We start from the raw sequence: 20,690 nt of genomic DNA on the forward strand, positions 1-20,690 counted from the left end.
AGTCCACGAGGTAAGAGTTCGACCTACAGCCACACAGTAAATACATATATATACATACAGAACGCTGAGCACCGTAACAGGTTGCTGTACCTGGCCCCTGGCCGAAATAGTTACAGAAGGCGTTATGGAGCTTCCAAGCTACTAGGTGGGTGTGGTAGTGGGTTTAATGTCCAGTAGTGAAGTATGTGCTTTTAATACATACTCACACTTGCTCATACTTCACTTTAATATAAATAAACTCTATTAATATTGAAGTGACTTAATTTGTAATTTACTTGTATGTGAGGCGGACTCATGTCAGGTGAGGTGAATGACGTCACGGGCAGTTGACCCATCAGGCCAAGCTAGCCAAGAGGCGCGGCGGGCAGTGTGGCGCGGGCCGGCGTGGGGAGAGGTGCTGCTCGGCGCCCGCCTCATTGGTTTTACTAAATTAGTTGCCTGGACAGTCCTGTGCATGAGGTCCACCTGCACCAGGTTTACAGGCAAGTTACTCTAGATGAGTAGTAGTTTTATCACATTGTGTTCTGTTGGTAGAACAGTCTATATTGGCTGACTGTCTAAATAAGAATAGTTAAGGCTTTATTTAAAATAATTTAATTAGCTCTGGGTTATTCATTTGTAAATATAATGATATTGAGAAATATACCTGTTTATTAGTAGAGTTTTATCTGGATTAGGACTTTCGATGATTATTAAAACAAAATTCTACTTTAAAACGATTGTTATGTAATAAACTGTTCCACAACAGCTGCTAGAGTGTCAACTTTATAGTGAAATTTACTGTTTGATAAAAAATAGGTGAAAAAAGTTTAAAAAATTAGTTAAATTCAAGCAGTTATGTTTCTTGTGAACTATCGGATTTCAATCCTTGAAATATGGACCAAAGACTTTTAATCTAGCAAGCGTCACATACCCCCCCCCCCCCCGGACCATCCTATGTGAATGAAACTAGCCATCCTGAGTCAGTGTCGTCCACGCTGCAGCCAACCCCAGAAACGCCATAATTAACATTAACGTCCTGTATAACAAAGTACTATATTGTGTCCAATATAAGTAAATATTAATGTATATTTAAATTGTGTATAGGTCTGATAGTTGTTGAAGGAAACAATAGCACGTGAGTGTATTACAAACTGTCTCCCTCCCCTAATAAATAATATATAATAGGTCACAAATCAAAAACTCTTAAGTACAGTGTTAAAATGTAAACTGTTGTGGGTCGGTGCAGGAACGAGCATAGACTGAGGACAAGTTAAATGTTCTCGCCTAGTTGTACTAGCCTAGTTGTGTTTGCAGGGGTTGAGCTCTGGCTCTTTGGTCCCGCCTCTCAACCGTCAATCAACTGATGTACAGATTCCTGAGCCTACCGGGCTCTTGTCATATCTACATTTGAAACTGTGTATGGAGTCAGCCTCCACCACATCACTACCTAGTGCATTCCATTTACTAACTACTGACGCTGAAAAAGTTCTTTCTAATGTGTCTATGGCTCATTTGGGTACTCAGTCTTCACGATCATAATGGGAGCCGGTCGGCCGAGCGGACAGGACGCTGGACTTGTGATCCTGTGGTCCTGGGTTCGATCTCAGGCGCCGGCGAGAAACAATAGGCAGAGTTTCTTTCACCCTTTACCCCTGTTACCTAGCAGTAAAATAGGTACCTGGGTGTTAGTCAGATCCCTGGAAACACAAACCGAAACTGTCGCTATTTTCCGCTTGTTACAACTTGTAATAAAGTTGTTACATCTTGGCTTAACGTGTTTATGACGTATTAGAACGTTGTTACAACTTGCTATATTGGTTGGTATAACTGGTTAGGAGGTGTTACAACTTGTTCGAACGTTGTATCAACGTTGTAGTGTCGGTGTGTGTTTGGCGGGATGTTACGGGCTGCTTCCTGTGGGAACTGACCTGTGAGATTTATATTTATTTAATTTATATGAATTTATATAGAATTTATATATACGTTAATTTATATACTTCGATAGCAATTTGTATGATGATAAGTGGACTGTATTTCTGCAATAATCTCATAATCTCACAAATCGATCCTCTACACATTAGGGGGGTTTATATTATTGAATTTATATATATGCAGCCAATCAAACTACAGTATTAACTACACATTGAAGAGGTTCCTTATCTTATTGTACAGCAGGCCTTAGTCCACCAGGTATAACCAGGATGTAGACACCACATTTTCCTTGTGTGAGGTAGCTTCCAACACCCTGGTAACTGATGCACAAAGCATGCTTCCTCGTCTTGACCTGTCAAAAGGGCGCTAGCTATAAAGCCAGAATCCTAATATATGACAGCTATATCAGAGAAAACACTGTACATGGAACCATATAGACCTGGGCTAATTACGTTTAGTATGAGGCGATCTCATGCTCTAACCGCCCACCCTATCCAATGACATTAATGGCCACTAATGATAGATAAGTGGGTTTCGGTAGAACACTTAACTTGAATTTGTTGACAGCATGTTGATGATGGTACACCTTTGGTTTCCATAACACTTCGTCCAAGTAAAATTAACAGGAGCCGAATTTGTTCCCGTGCCTCTGGTCTTAAACAATAACAATGGCTGACCACTCCCCACTCCCTGACGCCTGGCTTACATTGTCCAGATGACAGTAAGTGATAGAAGGGTCACATTTACTCTATTTTAATTCTGATAATTAAGCTAATTTATGAGATGTTTTTATGATGGTAAAGTCCAAAGACTAATGTATTTAAGAATAATTCCCACCATAATAGGTGGTGAATTTATAGTAGTATGTGGTAATGATATTCCGTTTTCTATAGACGGTAATTCCACTAGAAGTTACGTTTTCTATGGGTAACTTGTTTATACAATACAGCAGCAATATTATCTGTCTGTATGATATTATTAAATAGTGTCAGATTTTCCGACACTTCCTGGGGGTGGAGGCCTGGTCGAGGACCGGGCCGCGGGGACACTAAAAAGCCCCAAAATCGTCTCCAGATAACCAAGATAGATCATTTTTAGTTGCTGGGTCCCCCCTCCCTGTTCCGCTCTTTGTTGCCGTGAGGGGGGGCTTGGTGAGCGGCTGCCGAAGTGTGATGCTCCTTGGGACAGTCCTATGTCCTTCTGTGGCCTTGTGCTCCTGCTGCTGTCCTCTCTAATTGTGCTGAACGACTTTTCCTTTTCCTTCTTCGTTTTTCTCCCCCTTATTCTCTTATCTGCTTATCGTTTCCTACCGACCTTTTGCTTGTTTTGGTTATTCCTTTGCACTTCTTCTATTTTGACGTCCGGGAGCTTGAGGAGGCATACTCTTACACCCATAGAACTGTAGTACCCAACGTCTCGAGCGAGGGGAACCTTTTATTGTCAATCCCCTTTTTGTCACTAAATCCGATCTCGACGAACTGACGGTTCTTAAGGTGGCGTTTGTGGGGCGTATACTCACGACGCACCCCTAGGGGGAGGGGGCCGGCCGGCATGATCGGCGATAACTTCTAGTTGGGTGTCCTGCCTCTAATTGTGGCTCCATGGTGGGTATGGTGCACATTAGTCGATGAAATTATCTCTTCGTATTTGTCGTTGAATGTTTCTCTTGTACTCTTTCAGGCTCGTGAGGTGGGCGACCAAGCCCCTGAGTCGGACTGTATTGGAAGACCGAGCTCTGTAACCCCCACTGTGTTGGACCCCGACCTTGCTCCTCCTCTGACCTTCCTGACTGCTTCCCTCGGCTCCCCTCCCTCCTCTGTGGTTGTGTCTAGCCTCAAGCCCCCAGTGGTGACCACTTCGTCCCTTGGCGCAGCTAAGTCTCTTGTTGTGACTACTGCACCTTTTCACCCCTCTCTCTGGGGGTTCTCAACGCTGTCTGCGCCACGGACGCACTCGCTCAATCCCTTCCCGTACTGATGCATATCAGGCCTTGTTTGATCACGCTTCATGGGCTAAATTCCTTGATCTCCTCCCTCTTGATTCTGTGCCTCCTGACGACTTCTCCCTCCCACGGCAACTTGTTGATTCTGTGGCTGCCTCTGTTACCTTCAACTCCACTCGTCTCTGTACACGTGTCGTTGCTGCTCCTTCTCGGGATGCAGCTTCCCGCTTGGCTGCCCTATCCTGCCTTGGCGTGACCCCTGTTCGGGTCTCGAAGAACGCTCGGTTGAATGCCAGTGTTGGCACTGTTCTTCTCCTGCCCCATATTGCTACCGGTGTTTTTTAATCTGCAGAACTGCCACGATGATATTCGGCATATCCTCGATGCCCAAGGCTATTCTGTCCTCCAGGTTGACACATTTACTCGTCCCCTCGTGGTCGTCGCCGTCAACCCCTTCAGGTTTTGAAGATTACCTTTGATGGTAGGACCCTTCCACCCTTTGTCATTCTTGCTGGTGCCAGGTGCTCTGTCCAGAAGTACATTCCTTCTCCTAGGCTCTGTAGCAAGTGCTGGGGGTTTACACATGGTGCCTTCCACTGCTCTGGGGCGCTCTCTCCTTTGTGTGGGGGTGAAGGTCAATCTTAAGTCGGAGTGCACTTCTCCCCCAGGCTCGCAGCGTAAACTGCAGTGAGGCCCATCCTACCTTCTCCCGTGCGTGTATCCATTACAAGTTTGAGATAAGTAAGTAATTATCAAAAGAAGGCACCAAACCGGGAAGGCTATGTAGCACCATCAAATACGCAAAATAATCAGAGGGCGCTAAATATCACCAAGGATGCCAATACGAGAACAAAAACGCATATGGCGAACGATATCAAAAGTATCCGAGTCACCAAGAATTCTATCGAGGGACAGGTGACCGCGAGGGGCGGTCGGAAAGCAAGACACACGCTCGTCCTGGATGTCAGGACATTCAAGAAGGACATGCACGACCGTAAGAGGGACAATGCAACTAGGACAATAAGGAGCAGGGCAGCGCTCCATCAAGTGACTATGGGTTAAGCGAGTATGGCCAATACGCAACCTCGCCAGAGCTCTTTCCCACCGCCAGTTACGGTGGAAGGAGGACTGCCACGAGGAAACACAACATTTAAGAGTACGTAGCTTGTTACCAGTAACAGACAACCAAGAAGCCTGCCAACGGGTAAGGACTGAGGAATGGATAACCGGGTAAAAGTCGGAATACGGAATGTCCTTACGAGAGATGGGACAAGAGCGGACAGCTTCCTTGGCGGCAGCATCCGCACGCTCATTTAAAGACACACCAATATGGCTGGGAACCCAACAAAACTCAACCGACTTAAATTTACTGTGAACGAGAAACAGCCAATGCTGGATCTCGACAACCACTGGATGAACCGGATTAAAGGACCCGAGAGCCATGAGGGCACTACGAGAGTCAACAACAACTACAAAGGAAGACTGACAACGAGAAAGCAGGAGACGAAGAGCATAGAGAATAGCATAAAGTTCCGCTGTAAAGATACTAGTCTCCGGAGACAAGCGACACATATAAGTGCGATCAGGAAAAACAACAGAGTAGCCAACACCGTCCGCAGACTTAGACCCATTGGTGAAGACAGAAACGGAGCGTGAGTGAGAAGAAAAGTGCTCGAGGAAAAGGCGTTTTAGAACCGTAGGAGGGGTAAAAGCTTTAATGATACGGGTCAAGGATGTACAAAACCGCGGAAGAGGGACCCTCCACGGGGGCAAAGAAGGAACAACACGAGGAGAAACATCAGAAATACGAACGGAAAGAGAATCCTGCAGGCGAGATAACCGGACAGAAAGAGGGAGGTGGTGAAGAGGAACAGGAACTGCAGGAGGGGTAAAAGTTAAAGCACGACGGAGGCGAGAGGAAGGATGTTGCAAGGACCGCGCAAGATAGCGAAGACAGTAGCAATCACGGCGGTCCCGGAGAGACAGGAAGCCAGTGTCAACATACAAACTAAGGACGGGAGTCGAACGAAAGGCACCAGAACTGAGGCGCAACCCAGTATGGTGCAAAGCATCAAGACGGCGAAGAGTAGAAGGAGAAGCAGACGAGTAAGCAGGGTAACCATAATCGAGCTTAGACAGGACGAGAGAGGCATGTAAAGCAAGGAGAGTGCGCCTATCTGCCCCCCAAGAAGTATGGGACAAGACCCGAAGGAGGGTAAGGGCCTTAGAGCACTCAACACGGAGGTAAGAGATATGGGGAGACCAAGACAAACGAGTGTCAAGAAATAACCCCAAAAGCTTCGCGGAATCTTTGTATTCAAGGGGATGACCATAAAGTGACAGAGGGACGAAGAACAACCCGTTTCCGCGTAAAAGTCATGGCACAAGTCTTAGAAGTAGAGAACTTGAAGCCATGATCTGTGGCCCAAGACGACACGGCATCAATTGCAAGTTGAAGCCGGCGTTGAAGGAGAGGCGAATCATCACCCTGACAACAAAGGGTAAGATCATCGACATAGAGAGCGGAGAAGACACCAGAAGGAAGAGAGGAAAGAAGACCATTGAGGGCAACCAGAAAGAGTAGTGCTCAGGGGCCAGATTCAGGAAAGCACTTACGCAAGCAGTTACGAACGTGTACATCTTTCCTCAATCTTTGACGGCTTTGGTTACATTTATTAAACAGTTTACAAGCATGAAAACTTGCCAATCAACTGTTGTTATTGTTATAAACAGCCTCCTGGTGCTTCGCAGCTCATTAACTGTTTAATAATTGTAAACAAAGCCGCCAAAGATCGAGGAAAGATGTACAGATTCGTAAGTGCTTGCGTAAGTGCTTTCGTGAATCTGGGTCCAGAACACTACCCTGGGGCACACCGTATTGCTGAAAAGAGGGAGAGAGAGCGGTACCAAGGCGCACCCGAAAGGAACGACGAGAGAGGAAGCTGCGGAGAAAGAGAGGGAGATGACCACGAAGGCCAAAAGAATGAAGTTGAGATAGGATATGATAACGCCAATTGGTGTCGTAAGCCTTTTCAAGGTCAAAAAGGACGGCAACAACGGAGGTCTTCGCAGCAAAAGCAGTACGAATATCTTGTACGCAGCACAAGTCTTAGAAGTAGAGAACTTGAAGCCATGATCTGTGGCCCAAGACGACACGGCATCAATTGCAAGTTGAAGCCGGCGTTGAAGGAGAGGCGAATCATCACCCTGACAACAAAGGGTAAGATCATCGACATAGAGAGCGGAGAAGACACCAGAAGGAAGAGAGGAAAGAAGACCATTGAGGGCAACCAGAAAGAGTAGTGCTCAGGGGCCAGATTCAGGAAAGCACTTACGCAAGCAGTTACGAACGTGTACATCTTTCCTCAATCTTTGACGGCTTTGGTTACATTTATTAAACAGTTTACAAGCATGAAAACTTGCCAATCAACTGTTGTTATTGTTATAAACAGCCTCCTGGTGCTTCGCAGCTCATTAACTGTTTAATAATTGCAAACAAAGCCGCCAAAGATTGAGGAAAGATGTACAGATTCGTAAGTGCTTGCGTAAGTGCTTTCGTGAATCTGGGTCCAGAACACTACCCTGGGGCACACCGTATTGCTGAAAAGAGGGAGAGAGAGCGGTACCAAGGCGCACCCGAAAGGAACGACGAGAGAGGAAGCTGCGGAGAAAGAGAGGGAGATGACCACGAAGGCCAAAAGAATGAAGTTGAGATAGGATATGATAACGCCAAGTGGTGTCGTAAGCCTTTTCAAGGTCAAAAAGGACGGCAACAACGGAGGTCTTCGCAGCAAAAGCAGTACGAATATAGACCTCCAAGTTCACCAGGACATCTGTCGTGCTGCGGCACTTGCGGAAACCAAATTGAGAAGGGGAGAGGAGGTGATGGTGTTCCAGGAACCACATCAGACGAACGTTAACCATACGTTCAAAGAGTTTGCAGACACAACTTGTGAGAGCAACAGGGCGAAAGTCCTTAGGGGAAGTACCCAGAGACCCCGGTTTGCGAACAGAGAGGACAACGGCATCGAACCAGTCCTCAGGGACTGACGACGACTCCCAGATCCGATTATACAGACTCAGTAAATACTGAGACGTGCTCGGAGGGAGATGGCGAAGCATCTCATAATGAATACCATCGGAGCCCGCCGCCGTAGAACCGCAGAGGGCAAGGGCAGAACGAAGTTCAGAGAGAGAGAAGGGATCATTATAGGGAAGCTGAATATGAGTGCAGAAATCTAATGGACGAGACTCAAGGACAGGTTTACGAAGAAGGAAAGATTGGGGGAAGATGAAGACCAGAGCTAACAGAAGAAAAGTGGGAACCCAGTTTGGAAGCGACCTGCAACGGGTCCGCCACAAGAGTATCATGGAGGTGAAGGACCGGTGAAACATCGGGAACGAACTTACCCGCTATCTTGCGGATACGCTTCCAGATCTGGGCCAGAGGGGTTTCGGACGTAATTGTTGAGACATAAGATGCCCAACATTCACGTTTAGCCATACGGATGGCCCTATGGGCCACCGCACTCGCTTTCCGAAAGAAAAGAAAAGAATCGGTCGTCTGCCTACGGCGGTGCCTCTTCCAGGCTGCACGCTTACAGCGGACAGCTCGAGCACAGTCCGCATTCCACCAGGGAACGCACTTCCGTGGACCCCGAGACGAAGAGCGAGGAATAGAGCAGAGGGCAGAGTTGAAGACAGTGTCATGAAAAAGGAGGAGAGCGCGAGAGAGAGGCAGAAGGGAGAGGTCAGAGAGAGCAGCACTGAGGGTAAATAGGGTCCCGTCTGCCTTAGCAAACTGCCACCTAGGGAAAGAGAGGGAAGGGCGAAAAGATAAAAAGGAAACAAGGATGGGGAAATGATCACTTCCATGGAGGTCATCAAGAACCTGCCACGTGAAATCTAAGTAAAGAGAAGAAGAGCAGAGAGAAAGATCAAGACAAGAAAGGGTGCGAGTCCGAGAGTCCAAATGAGTGGGCTCACCAGAATTCAGAAGAGACAGGGAAGAAGAGAGGAGAAACGGCTCAAGAAGGCGACCCCGGGTATTCGTCAGAACGTCACCCCAAAGAGAATGACGACAATTGAAGTCACCCAGCAGGAGCACAGGCTCCGGCAAGGAGTCTAGGAGGTGTTTCAAATCAGGAAGAGAGAGCGGGACACTCGGCGGGAGATAAATGGAACAAACTGTGTACCATTTCCCCACAAAGATACGAGCAGCAGAACAATGGAGAGGCGAAGGAAAAAGCAAAGGAACAAAGGGAACATCAGCACGAATCAAGAGAGCAGAAGAATAAGAAGCCCCAGCAATGGCTGGGGGGGGGGAGAGAAAGGAATAGCCACGAAAACGACCCGGACGAGCACCAAGCATTGGCTCCTGGAGACAGACACAAAGGGGCGAAAACCGCGAAATCAGAAGTTGGAGTTCGAGGAAATTGGCGTAATAACCTCGAACGTTCCATTGAAGAATGGACAACGACGAGAAGAGAAAGGACAAAAACAGAGAACAAGGAAGAAACAAAGGCGAAAGAGCAACAGAGCACGTTAAAGAATATCAGGGTCGGGATCAGGGTCAGCAAAGTCAGGGTTAGGGGGCATGGGTAAACTGAGCAAAGACGGAGGAAAGGAAACGGGAGAACAGATCAGAGGTGGGCGGGTGGGGTCCGGAGGAGGAGGAGGAGGAGGAGGAGGAAGAGGAGGAGACAACGGAGAGGAGCAGTCAAGGACAGCAGCAGGAAGAGGGGTAGTAGAAAGAGGGGAGCGCACCTCAGCAAGAGCAGCAACTGAAAGGGAAGCAGGGGCCAAAGAAACTTCCATAGCAGGAACAGGGGGCGCAATCACTGAAACGGGAGGGGAAGGAGCAACAGAGCTAGAAGTAGGAGCTGAGGAAGAAAGTGAAGCCTTCTTACCCGCCGGGGAAGAGGAAGGAGAGGAGCCAGGCTTTCGCTTCTAACTTAGAGACCGGCGTCCCAGCAACTACGTACCGGGCAACGGATTCCAGTGTCTCAACAGGAGAAGCCGAACGAGAGCACACACGACGGCCGTTAGGAGAGCGATGGACATCCGCCCTCACCGACAGGCAGTGGGGAGAGCCGATAGATGGAGGAAGAGGATGGGAAGGAGGATCGGAGGGGGACGAGGAAGATGACACAGGAGACACGACAGACCGGGTAGAAGGAAGGGGAACCCCAGACAGAGGACCAGGAGGAGGATCCTTCGGGAGAGAACCCAGAGGAACAAAGGAGGGGGCAGTGGGCGCATCAGGGTCCAAGGCCCGGAAACGGTTGTGAGTCTGAGGAAGGCGGGAAGGACGAGGAGAGGAAGAGCTCAACACGCGAGCATAAGAGATAGTAGCAAAAGGCGGGAGCCGGCGAACCTGGCGTCTCGCCTCAGGAAAAGATAAACGCTCCCGGTGCTTCAAGTTGAGGACGGCTGCCTCAAGCTTGTAATGGACACACACACGGGAGAAGGTAGGATGGGCCTCACCGCAGTTGAGGCAACGTGCCTGGGGAGAAGTGCACTCCGACTTAGAGTGACCTTCACTCCCACACAAGGACAGAGAGACAGTCCCAGAGCAGCGGAGGGCACCATGCCCAAACCTCCAGCACTTGTTACAAAATCGAGGAGAAGGAATATACTCCTGGACAGAGCACCAGCAAGAATGACAGAGGATGGAAGGGTCCTACCATCAAAGGTGATCTTCACAACGCGAAGAGGTTGACGGCGACGACCACGAGGGGGACGAGTAAACGAGTCAACCTGGAGGACAAAATGGCCTTGGGCATCAAGGATATGCCGAATATCATCGTGGCAATCCTGCAGATTCCGAACACCGGTTGCAACATGGGGTGGGAGGAGAATAGTGCCAACACTGGCATTCATCTGAACGTTCTTGGAGACCCGAACAGGGATCTCGCCAAGGCAAGATAAGGCAGCCAAGCGGGAAGCCGCATCCTGAGAAGGAGCAGCAACGACACGTGTACCGAGACGAGTGGGGTTGAAAGTAACAGACGCATCCACGGAATCTACAAGATGCCGATGGAGGGAGAAATCGTCAGGAGGCGCAGAATCAAGAGGGAGGAGATCAAAGTATTTGGCCCATGAAGCAGGACCAAACAAGGCCTGATACGCATCAGCACGGGAAGGAATCGAGCGAGTGCGGTTGGGGCGCGAACGGCGTTGAGAACCCCTAGAGAGAGAGGGGTCAAAAGGCGCAGTAGTCACAACGAAAGACTTAGCCACACCAGGGGACGAAGTGGTCACCACCGGGGGCTGGAGGCTCGACCCAACCACAGAGGAGGGAGGGGAGCTGGGGGAAGAAGTCAGGACGGTCAAAGGAGGAGCAAGGTCGGAGCCCAACGCAGCGGGAGCTACAGAGCCTGGTCTTCCAATACAGGCCGACTCGGGGGCTTGGTCGCCCACCCCACGAGCCTGAGAGGGTACAACGGAAACATTCAACGACATAGAGACGAAAAGTGACAAATTCATCCACGAATGTGCCCCCATACCCACCATGGAGCCACAATTAGAGGCAGGACACCCAACAGGAAGCTATCGCCGATCATGCCGGGGCCCCCTAGGGGTGCGTCGTGAGTATACGCCCCACAAACGCCACCTTAAGAACCGTCAGTCCGTCGAGATCGGGTTCAGCGACGAAAGGGGGATTGACAATAAAAGGTTCCCCTCGCTCGAGACGTTGGGTACTACAGTTCTACGGGTGCAAGAGGATGCCTCCTCAAGCACCCGGGCGTCAAAATAGAAGAAGTCCAAAGAAATAATCCAAAACAAGCAAAAGGTCGGCAGGAAACGACAAGCAGATAGAAGAGGGGGGAGAAAAACGAAACATAAGGAAAAGGAAAAGCGATCCGGCACAATTGGAGAAGACAGCAGCAGGAGTGCAAGGCCAGAAAAGGACAGAGGACTGCCCAACGGAGCATCACACTCCGGCAGCCGTCCACCAAGCCCCCTCATGACGCCAACGGGCCGGATGGGGAGGGGGAAGTTTGAGGTAGCTGTCCTCAACTTGAAGCACCGGGAGCATTTATCTTTTCCTGATGTGAGGCGCCATGTTTGCCGGCTCCTGCCTTATGCTCGCGTGTTGCGCTTTTCCTCTCCTCGTCCTTTCCACCTTCCTCAGACCCTCAACCGCTTCCGGGCCTTGGACCCTGATACAACCACTGCCCCCTCCTGTTCCCGGTTTGGTGCCTTCTTTTGATAATTACTTACTTGGTTGCCGGGTTGACGATCACTTGGACGTTGTGTTGAGAACGGGCTGTGGATGATTAAAGTCTGAGATTGCGTTTTACCATTCGGTGGTAAGTCAGCTTTTTAGATGAAATCTGACCTGAGTGATTGTCTTGCGGGATGTTTCTCAAACTTTACAAGATGTCCAATTTAGTATTTTTATGTATTTAATGTGACATTTCGGGTATGTATGAGGGTGCATCAATACAACGGCACTGCAGGTATGGTCAACCAGACCCCAAGAAATTGGTCGCTTACAATGCTACTGCAGATATGGAGGGATTAAAGTTACTTGGGAAAACTTCTCTTGAATCGCAGTTGGTCATTATGTAGTTGATACATATTCCCACGTACGTACAATAGGAGAAGGAACTAAGTTTAATAATTTTAATAGTTTACACACTATGCCTCGAAGTAGTGATCTTCTAATAGTTATAGTCTAAAGTACTCTATGCGTTAACCAGTTCAGAGTGATAAACCATTCTTCAGGCCCTTAATTTTAACACTTAGTTGTGGTTTATTATATACTTAATGTTAAGCTAACAATTTCGGTTACAATTCAATCCCATCCTCTCCGTCCATATTTGTTAGTCTGTCTTCTATCCCACCAGTCCAATCAAATATATATATATATAAATAAAAATACCCAAAAGGGTTATGCTTCAGTTGGGGTTAGGAGAGACTGGCAAGAGGAAAGTTTTAGCGTGAGGGGAAAGTACCGGGGCTAAACCTAGCAAGCTGAATATACCGTCGGACAGTTTCGGGAGGCTGAGCACTTGCAGCTACGTTGCCATCATCTGCATCGTGCACAAGGTATTGGTAGCCCTTGAATGCTTGTAGCAATTCTGCAAGTCGACAAATATTGTGATCAGGTGGCAGGACCTGTGAAGTGTTAAGGTGAACGTTTCTGGGTCTCCGGAACGGGGTAACGTTGTGTTCCTGATTTGTAAGTGCAAAGTATCTCTTGATTGGGAAGAAAATGTTATATAATTGGCGGAGCTTTCATGACCACAGATAACGGTCTTAAGAGCAGGACACTAATTACTTCCATTTTTTTCCCCAAGCTAACAAAGAAGGCTCCGAAGGAAGCAAGTTCTAGGTCGTAAGTTCGCCGATTGTTTCCTTCATCTAAGACTAGAGCTTGTTAACTTCCTTTCAGATGCTTCCTAAAGCTGTAGGAATATATAACATGGAACCATCCTCTAATGACTGGATGTTTGTTCCTGAACAATATTTTGTTGCTGGAGAGGAGCCAGTTTCTTGGCAGCTTCTCCTATGGTATATTCTGGGCAGCCTCTTACTTTAAGGACGCCCCAGAGCTCCTACAAGGCTTTCCCCATATTATTCTGGTCACTAAATATACCTTTGACGCAGATTCTCAGGGAGAAAGATAGGTCTCTTCAGAGAAACCGGGTGGCAGGATGCATATAAAAGTGAAGGTTTGAGCCTTGTAATAAACCTTTATAGGAGTCTTTCTCCGTCTATACATATATACAATATATATATACATACACAAGTACTTAGTAAGGGAAGCTCCTCCATGCGGGTCTAGATGGTAAACTTCATGTCTGGGTGAACTCTGCCAATTCATTGACGACTTGAACTGTAGTAAAGCAGCCTGTCCTCTTAAAAGCCAAATGCTCGTTTCAGGCATACCGTTCTCGGGCCAGGCTCGTAAGTGACTCGTTACACCCCCCCCCCCTCAAATCCATTTATCGAAATTTTGCAACAACTTGGAAACTAGTATCAACCAAGTTTGGAGCAACCTCCGGCCGGAGCAAGGCAAGTCACAGGGAGCAATTAAAAACTAAACTCTCGCTCTTTTAGGTACCTCCATCTCGACAAACCAGTCCAGTGCCCAAACTACAACCTAGGCCTTAAACCGGTAATCCAGCAAATGAAGGTAGACCTCAAGCGCGGTGCGGAACGACGACGCAACTGCAATCTCACAAGGGAGGAGAAGGACGCCCTATCAACGCTGAAAGAACGCACGGATATTGTGATAAAGCCGGCGGATAAGGGAGGTGCTGTCGTCACCTGGAGGAAGGACAACTACAGGAACGAGATGGAGGCACCTGGCAGACACTGCAGCCTACAAACAGATACAAAACCAGGATGAGGCACTTAGAAACGCCCAAACGAGGAGTAAAAGGATAGTCCTCAAGCTGTTCGAAAACAAAACTGGGGACGGGAATGGAGGACTCGTGCAGGCAGGGGCGAAAGATTTCTTCCTAGCCTTTGAATCCATCATTCCCCACCTCTACCTTTTACCAAAGATCCATAAAGCACTAGAAGAAACAGGAACGTGGCATGGGAGACGGGTTCTAAGCAGCTGCCAGGCCCCAACAAGGCCAGTAGACTGGATCTGCACCGCCCTCCTGAACCCTTTACTACGTCTACTACCAGAAAGAATCAAAGATATGACGGATTTCCTCAAGTAAATTGCAGAAATTAGAGGCCCCGTCCCAAGAGGGGCCCGCCTTTTTTCCATGGATGTGGTATCGCTCTACCCGAGCATACCACAGAGAAGCTGCAAATGTGGTAGCAACTTTTTTTTTTACAGATAACAAAGCAAAAATCAGAGGAACTTAGAGACGCAGGAGTATGGAGGACCCCTCGAAAAACTCTGTAGGAGGCCATCCTCCATGTGATGAGACACCCTTTTGCAATTTGAAGGATGAGCATACCGGCAAAACAAGGGTACAGCGATAAGAGCATCCAGTAGTGTGGCAATCGCTGAAATATTTGTGCATGTAGTGTTTGAGAGGAAACTATCCCACAGGAAGGACGGACCGGCGGTATATTTGTTACATAGACGACAGCTTCGGAATAATGGAGGACGGTTCCCGTGCCTAGGTTTCTTTTCATGGTCAAATACAGTTCATGAGAACCTTAAGTTTATCCTCGAACACACTGACTCCACGATAAATTTCCTAGATACAACAGTGTATATAGACCAGCTAACCAGGGATCTGCATACGAAGGCATACTATAAACCGACTAGCCTTCAAACGTATCTTAAATTAGACTCGAACCAACCACTAGCCTTGAAGAAATCGCTACCCTACTCACTTGGATTCACTCAAGCAGATTAATTAACAGCAAAGAGACGCTATATCCCCAGCTTGATGACCTATGGGATATGTTCAGGAACAGAGACTACCCAGAGACAATAATACATGCGGCCCAGGAGAAACTCGGAGAAAAAACAAGGGTGGAGCTACTCAGACCTAGAACACAAGTGGAAGACAAGAGATGTATCCTCCCAACCCTTTTCCCTGGCCTTGCAGCACAGCTTAAGATAAAACTCCAGGAAGTATGGACATGGATGAGGGAAACGTACAGTGAACATCCTTCCTGAGTAAAATTCCCACAAAACCCTTCTATGATCGCCTGGAGGCGAGGAAAGTCTATAAAGGACCACGTTGTTAGAGCAGCTGTGCAGGTAGATCTCGACCGAACTGGGGGAGAGGACCAGCCCCAGGGGTACAGTTGAAAGAAATGAAACGTAGACCCTAACCTAACCTGACACAGGTTTGGTGTGCGACCTGCGTGGAGGCGGAGTATGCAGAGGGGTTTGGAGAGGCCTACATGTACAAGCTAAATCTGAAAAAAGAACCATTTGGTCACCATAGGATCTACCGACCAGTGTTCATCGACGACACTTTCATCTACAGTGCAGTTAATAATGGACATCGGTAAATCATCAGTTAATCATGGAGTTAGTGTTCGTCACTTGAGATTATGCTGCATTTTTTTGTGATGGCGACTGCAGTTATACGTTACATATATGGAAAATATGAGCCTCTAGATCAGGAAGAAAATGGGAATAATCAAATTCCATTTCACAAAGAAACCTTTAAGGAAAGAGCACTGAATAATGAAACAAAATTCAAGTCTGCCTTTAGAACTTCAAAAGTCTGTTTTTGGAACATTTGAGAGCTAAAAATTTCTGCCCGCGCTGTCCAACTTAATAAATGAACCACCAGAGGTCGTGAAGGACGCAGACCCCATGCAGATGCTCATCATGCTTAAAGAAAAACGTTCGTCAGCTAAACTCTCACATTTAAGTCGTGAGATGACTTTTGAGATACCACCAGAGCTCAGAGAAAGGTGACTCCATCCAGCGGCTCAACTTCGTCGAGGACCAATATTTGAAAGACAAACGCTCACTCCATGACATGACTGTTGACATTCCGGACTTCATTAGTGATGAAGAATTAGGATGCATAGAGAAGTTGAAAGATGTAATGCCCCATGCTGACAAATTCATAAACTAACAAGTAAAATACGTAAGTTTTACAACAATGACGAACACCTTACACAAGAAATGGCAATGAAGCTGGTGTCACATAAATACACTACCGGTTTTCGAGGTCGCTCGTTAACTTCCATACAATTATTCGAATTCATTTCTAAATATGTTGAAAACCGTAAATTATTTAAAATTGCGTAAATGTCAAGTGGTAATGTTTTTTTTATAAATTGCTTACATTAAACAATGTTAACTATTCAATATAACCATGAAATAAAACCAATTTTAACAATGTATGACTGTCATTTTCCAAATTTACCATGTTATTTCATATCTTGCAGTGAAGTTGTGTGCTCTCGCCTCTTAATTCATGAAGTGTTTTAGCATCGTGAGTTTCAGGTAAATAGTGTATGAAGTCCCTTCTTAAAATTAAGCTTTCCTACCCAAGGATAGGTAGTCTTATTTGATATATACAGTAAAAAGGACGAAATGAAACATATAGAAGCTGAAGCAGCCATTGATCCATTGAGTCGTGGCAGTTTGCTTATATTGTTCTTATGAATAATAATATACAGTTTGAACTTATCACTGAATAATGATTACAGTCGTGGATGACTAAAATGTATATTCTTAAACCTCTGATTAGGTTAGGCTGGGGATGGCTAGTACAGCCATTTGAATAATATCTAATACAGTACATATGCAAGTAGGACGCCAACGCTGCATTGTCCATCTGGTGACGTAACACACAGTTGAACAGTAGGGTTGGTGTTGGCCTTAACACCTATTTGTTAATGGGAGCTAATACTCTATCCCTATACTAGGCAGCTTTTTGCGTCTTCGCTAAAACGAGTCTGTAGAAATGTATTTTGTTTGTTATATAATAAGTTAGGCTAGGATGATTTGTTATGGCTTATGAATTGAATAACAAAATGAGCAATTAGCGAAAAAATACGAGCCAAGGTACCCGAATATTGCCTGTGATGTCAGAGTACAGTTGAGGTATTGAGAGAGATATTAATAGGCTATTAATATCCCCACTTTATCATGACCAGTCACACCTCTATCATGTCGCCCCTATTTCTTTGCCTTTCTAGAGAATGTAATTTATGCATTGTCAATCTTTCTTCAAGGATCGTTTATTGGGCATAGGGCAAATATAGGGCACTACTGTAAATAGTAGTGGAAGTTATGACTAAAACTGTGCGTTTTGCTTTTCCCACGCACGGTTTAGCTACGGGGGGGGGGGGGCATTTTTTCCCCATGCACGGTTGTAGCTACAGGGGTGTTTTCAAATTTTTCTCCGGGCACACAGTTGTAGCCTCAGGGGTGTTTTCAATGTTTCCAACGGTTGCATCTAGCCCAGGGTATGTTTTTCAATTTTTATTCACTAGTGCCTCAGTCTCATAATATTTTCATTCATTTATCTTTCTCTATGGTCAAACATGTTATTTTCCAAAATGTGAGATAAAAAGGTACCCTACTAGGTCCTGCCATTTTGTTCAAGGGGATTAAAAGATCGGTTCCTGTCATAGCCTAATTTCGTTACCCCAGTGACCCGCCCACAGGCATCGCTAATGGTCAATGACATCATCGGCTAGCTAGTCTTCAATTTGCCTGGGGGTGGGATCTGGGTAACATAATTTGGGTATGCCGGCTCCTGGCATACCCAAATTATATTACCCCAGTGACCCATGCAAAGGCATCGCTAATGGACAAATGACGTCATCAGCAGGCCAGTCTTCATCTTCCCTGTATAAGTCAGTTTACTGAAATAGCATATTTAAACCCATTTTCCTAATGTTTCCCATTTTAAGTTCATTCTATAGACAAGATCGTATATTAAACATAAGAAATGAAATTGCACAAGGCTTTTGCTGGATCTCCTATTTATTTCCAATTATGTCAACCAAAACATCAACTAACGCTATTAGATGAAGTGCAGTAGACCTATTCCCAATTATTACCCCCTTTCCTCTCCATCTATCCATTCAATCACGCCACTGTCAATATTCAGGACCTATTAGCTCACTTTACTTATATTTAAAGTGTCCAGTCAAGGATCGTTTGAGCATAGGAATGAATGAAACCCACCATCAACCATTGCATGTAGCAAAGGGGGGAGCAACACAGAGCATGAACTAATGTGTATCTTAGAGTTCGCCCTTGTTACATGTATTTACCCAGGTCTTTTTCCTAAATCTGAAACTTACCCAATTTATACCAATTGTTTCCTGTTCTGTCTCGTGTTTATAGTATTAATAGGCTATTAATATCCCCCCTTTATTATAAAAAATTACACAATGTGTGGAACTCAAGCCAGAGGATAAAATAAGAAAAATCATTGTCCTCCACTATCCCTTGCATATGGCCCGTGACCATCTCGAAAAGCTGAACTGTGTGGTGTCAGCAGAGAGATGTCAGGTTAAAACCACAAAGCAGGAAACCCGACAAGTCCTTCTTACAGTAAGAGGACGGATCCTGGAGAAACTTGACCTTGGAATCTAGGACGTGTTCCAACACAGGCCTTACACCCCAGAGCCCCTAAGATGCTTCAGATGTCAGAGATTTGGGTATCACAAAGATGGCTGGCAACGCCCAGTGAGGTGCGGAGTCTGCAGCCAGCACCACAACACAAAAATATGCATTGATAAACACAAGGCAAACCACCCTGTCCAAGCAAAGTGCCCAAATTGCTCCGAAGCACATCACGCCTGGAACTGGAAATGCCCTAAAAGGCTCAAAAGGCTTCAAACGAACCCCACCACGCCTACAGCGGAGCCGAAGCCCCCACCAAAACTGGGGGCTCGCTCCCACCAGCTCCCCTGCCCACTAAAACTGCGTGGGGTCTACCTATTCTGGTAGAGGGGGCACACGGCTCTTCACCTTCAGTCATGGTGAAGGGTGTGAAGGCCTCCAAGACAAAGGGATAGCTGGAGGCCACAAGAAACATGTTCAAGGCAGTCGCCCTCCCATTGCATCCAGTAAGCACACTGGGGACAATAAAGATAAGAGTAACAATACCAGTGTCAAAGTGTCCACTGAGATGGGTCAAAAAGTAGCCAGGCCCCAAACCTGTACAAGAGTAATTAGTGCTCCCGCTCAACTGGACGCTCTCTGGCCAATGCTCAAAACTTTGGTCACGGAATTGGTTGAAAGTCTGTTGTCGATACACGATATCAAGCAAACCACAGAGACACGGAAGACAGTTGAGCACAAGCTCATGAACTTCGAAAATATAATATCCTTGCCTTCAAGAACGCAGGGCAGGAGACACTCCCCTAAAAAACAGTCCAGCTCGTCTGAAAGCGACCTAGATGAATAAATTTCAGGTCCACTAAGATCCTCTACACCAATCACAACTTTCATGGCGTGTTCATCAGATTTGGGGGGAGCCGGTCGGCCGAGCGGACAGCATGCTAGACTTGTGATCCTGTGGTCCTGGGTTCGATCCCAGGCGCCGGCGAGAAACAATGGGCAAAGTTTCTTTCACCCTATGCCCCTGTTACCTAGCAGTAAAATAGGTACCTTTGTGTTAGTCAGCTGTCACGGGCTGCTTCCTGGGGGTGGAGGCCTGGTCGAGGACCGGGCCGCGGAAACACTAAAGCCCCGAAATCATCTCAAGATAACCTCAAGATAACCTCCATGGATACCACGGTAATATCAGCAAATTCCAAGAACCTAGAGGTCTAAAGATCCTGCAATGGAATGCGCAAGGACTGCACACAATTGGAACACTTAAAATGCATAGCAGCAACCAAAGGCATAGATATCCTGATACTGCAGGAGAACCTGCTTCGAGCCGGATTAGAACCTAAAATCTCAGGCTATCGAGGCTTCTTCCTTCCATGGATCAACGGGCAATCCAGGGGATGTGCAATCTATGTAAAATGTGACCTGATCTCCAAGTCCATAATCAGCCCACCCGATTGTGGAGCAGGGACAGAGGTAATGGGAGTATCCATTGAGCTAAGACACGACAAACTTGAAGTGTTTAATGTGTACAGGTCTCAACATGCTGAAATGGATCTCTCTGTTATTTGGACACGCGACTTCATCAAACACAATCATTTGTGGAGATTTTAATGCCAATCATCGATTGGCACTGGGCTCGAACACAACAAATGAGGCCGACATTCACATTGCACATCTACTAGACCAGCTACCAGAAATACAAATCCTAAACAAGAGTAAACCCACCCACATCCAAAGAGGTAAATTAGACCTTACCTTCGTTTCAGCCACCCTAAGAGATGCAACAACATGGTCAGTTGAGCCCACACTCACAAGCGACCACTATGGGGTCCAAATTGATCTTAAGTTATATCTACCCAC

General features: G+C 46.7%; 1 long non-coding RNA gene across 1 annotated transcript; it reads left to right on the forward strand.

Annotated features, from left to right (window-relative positions):
• The first annotated feature begins 310 nt into the window (after positions 1-310).
• LOC138363880 (uncharacterized) lies at positions 311-15,249 on the forward strand. Its single transcript, XR_011228220.1, has 2 exons — positions 311-482; positions 13,928-15,249. It is a non-coding gene; the product is annotated as an uncharacterized lncRNA (long non-coding RNA).
• The last annotated feature ends 5,441 nt before the right edge of the window (positions 15,250-20,690 follow it).

Source organism: Procambarus clarkii, chromosome 12 (genome assembly GCF_040958095.1).
Source record: "Procambarus clarkii isolate CNS0578487 chromosome 12, FALCON_Pclarkii_2.0, whole genome shotgun sequence".
Taxonomy (NCBI): domain Eukaryota; kingdom Metazoa; phylum Arthropoda; class Malacostraca; order Decapoda; family Cambaridae; genus Procambarus; species Procambarus clarkii.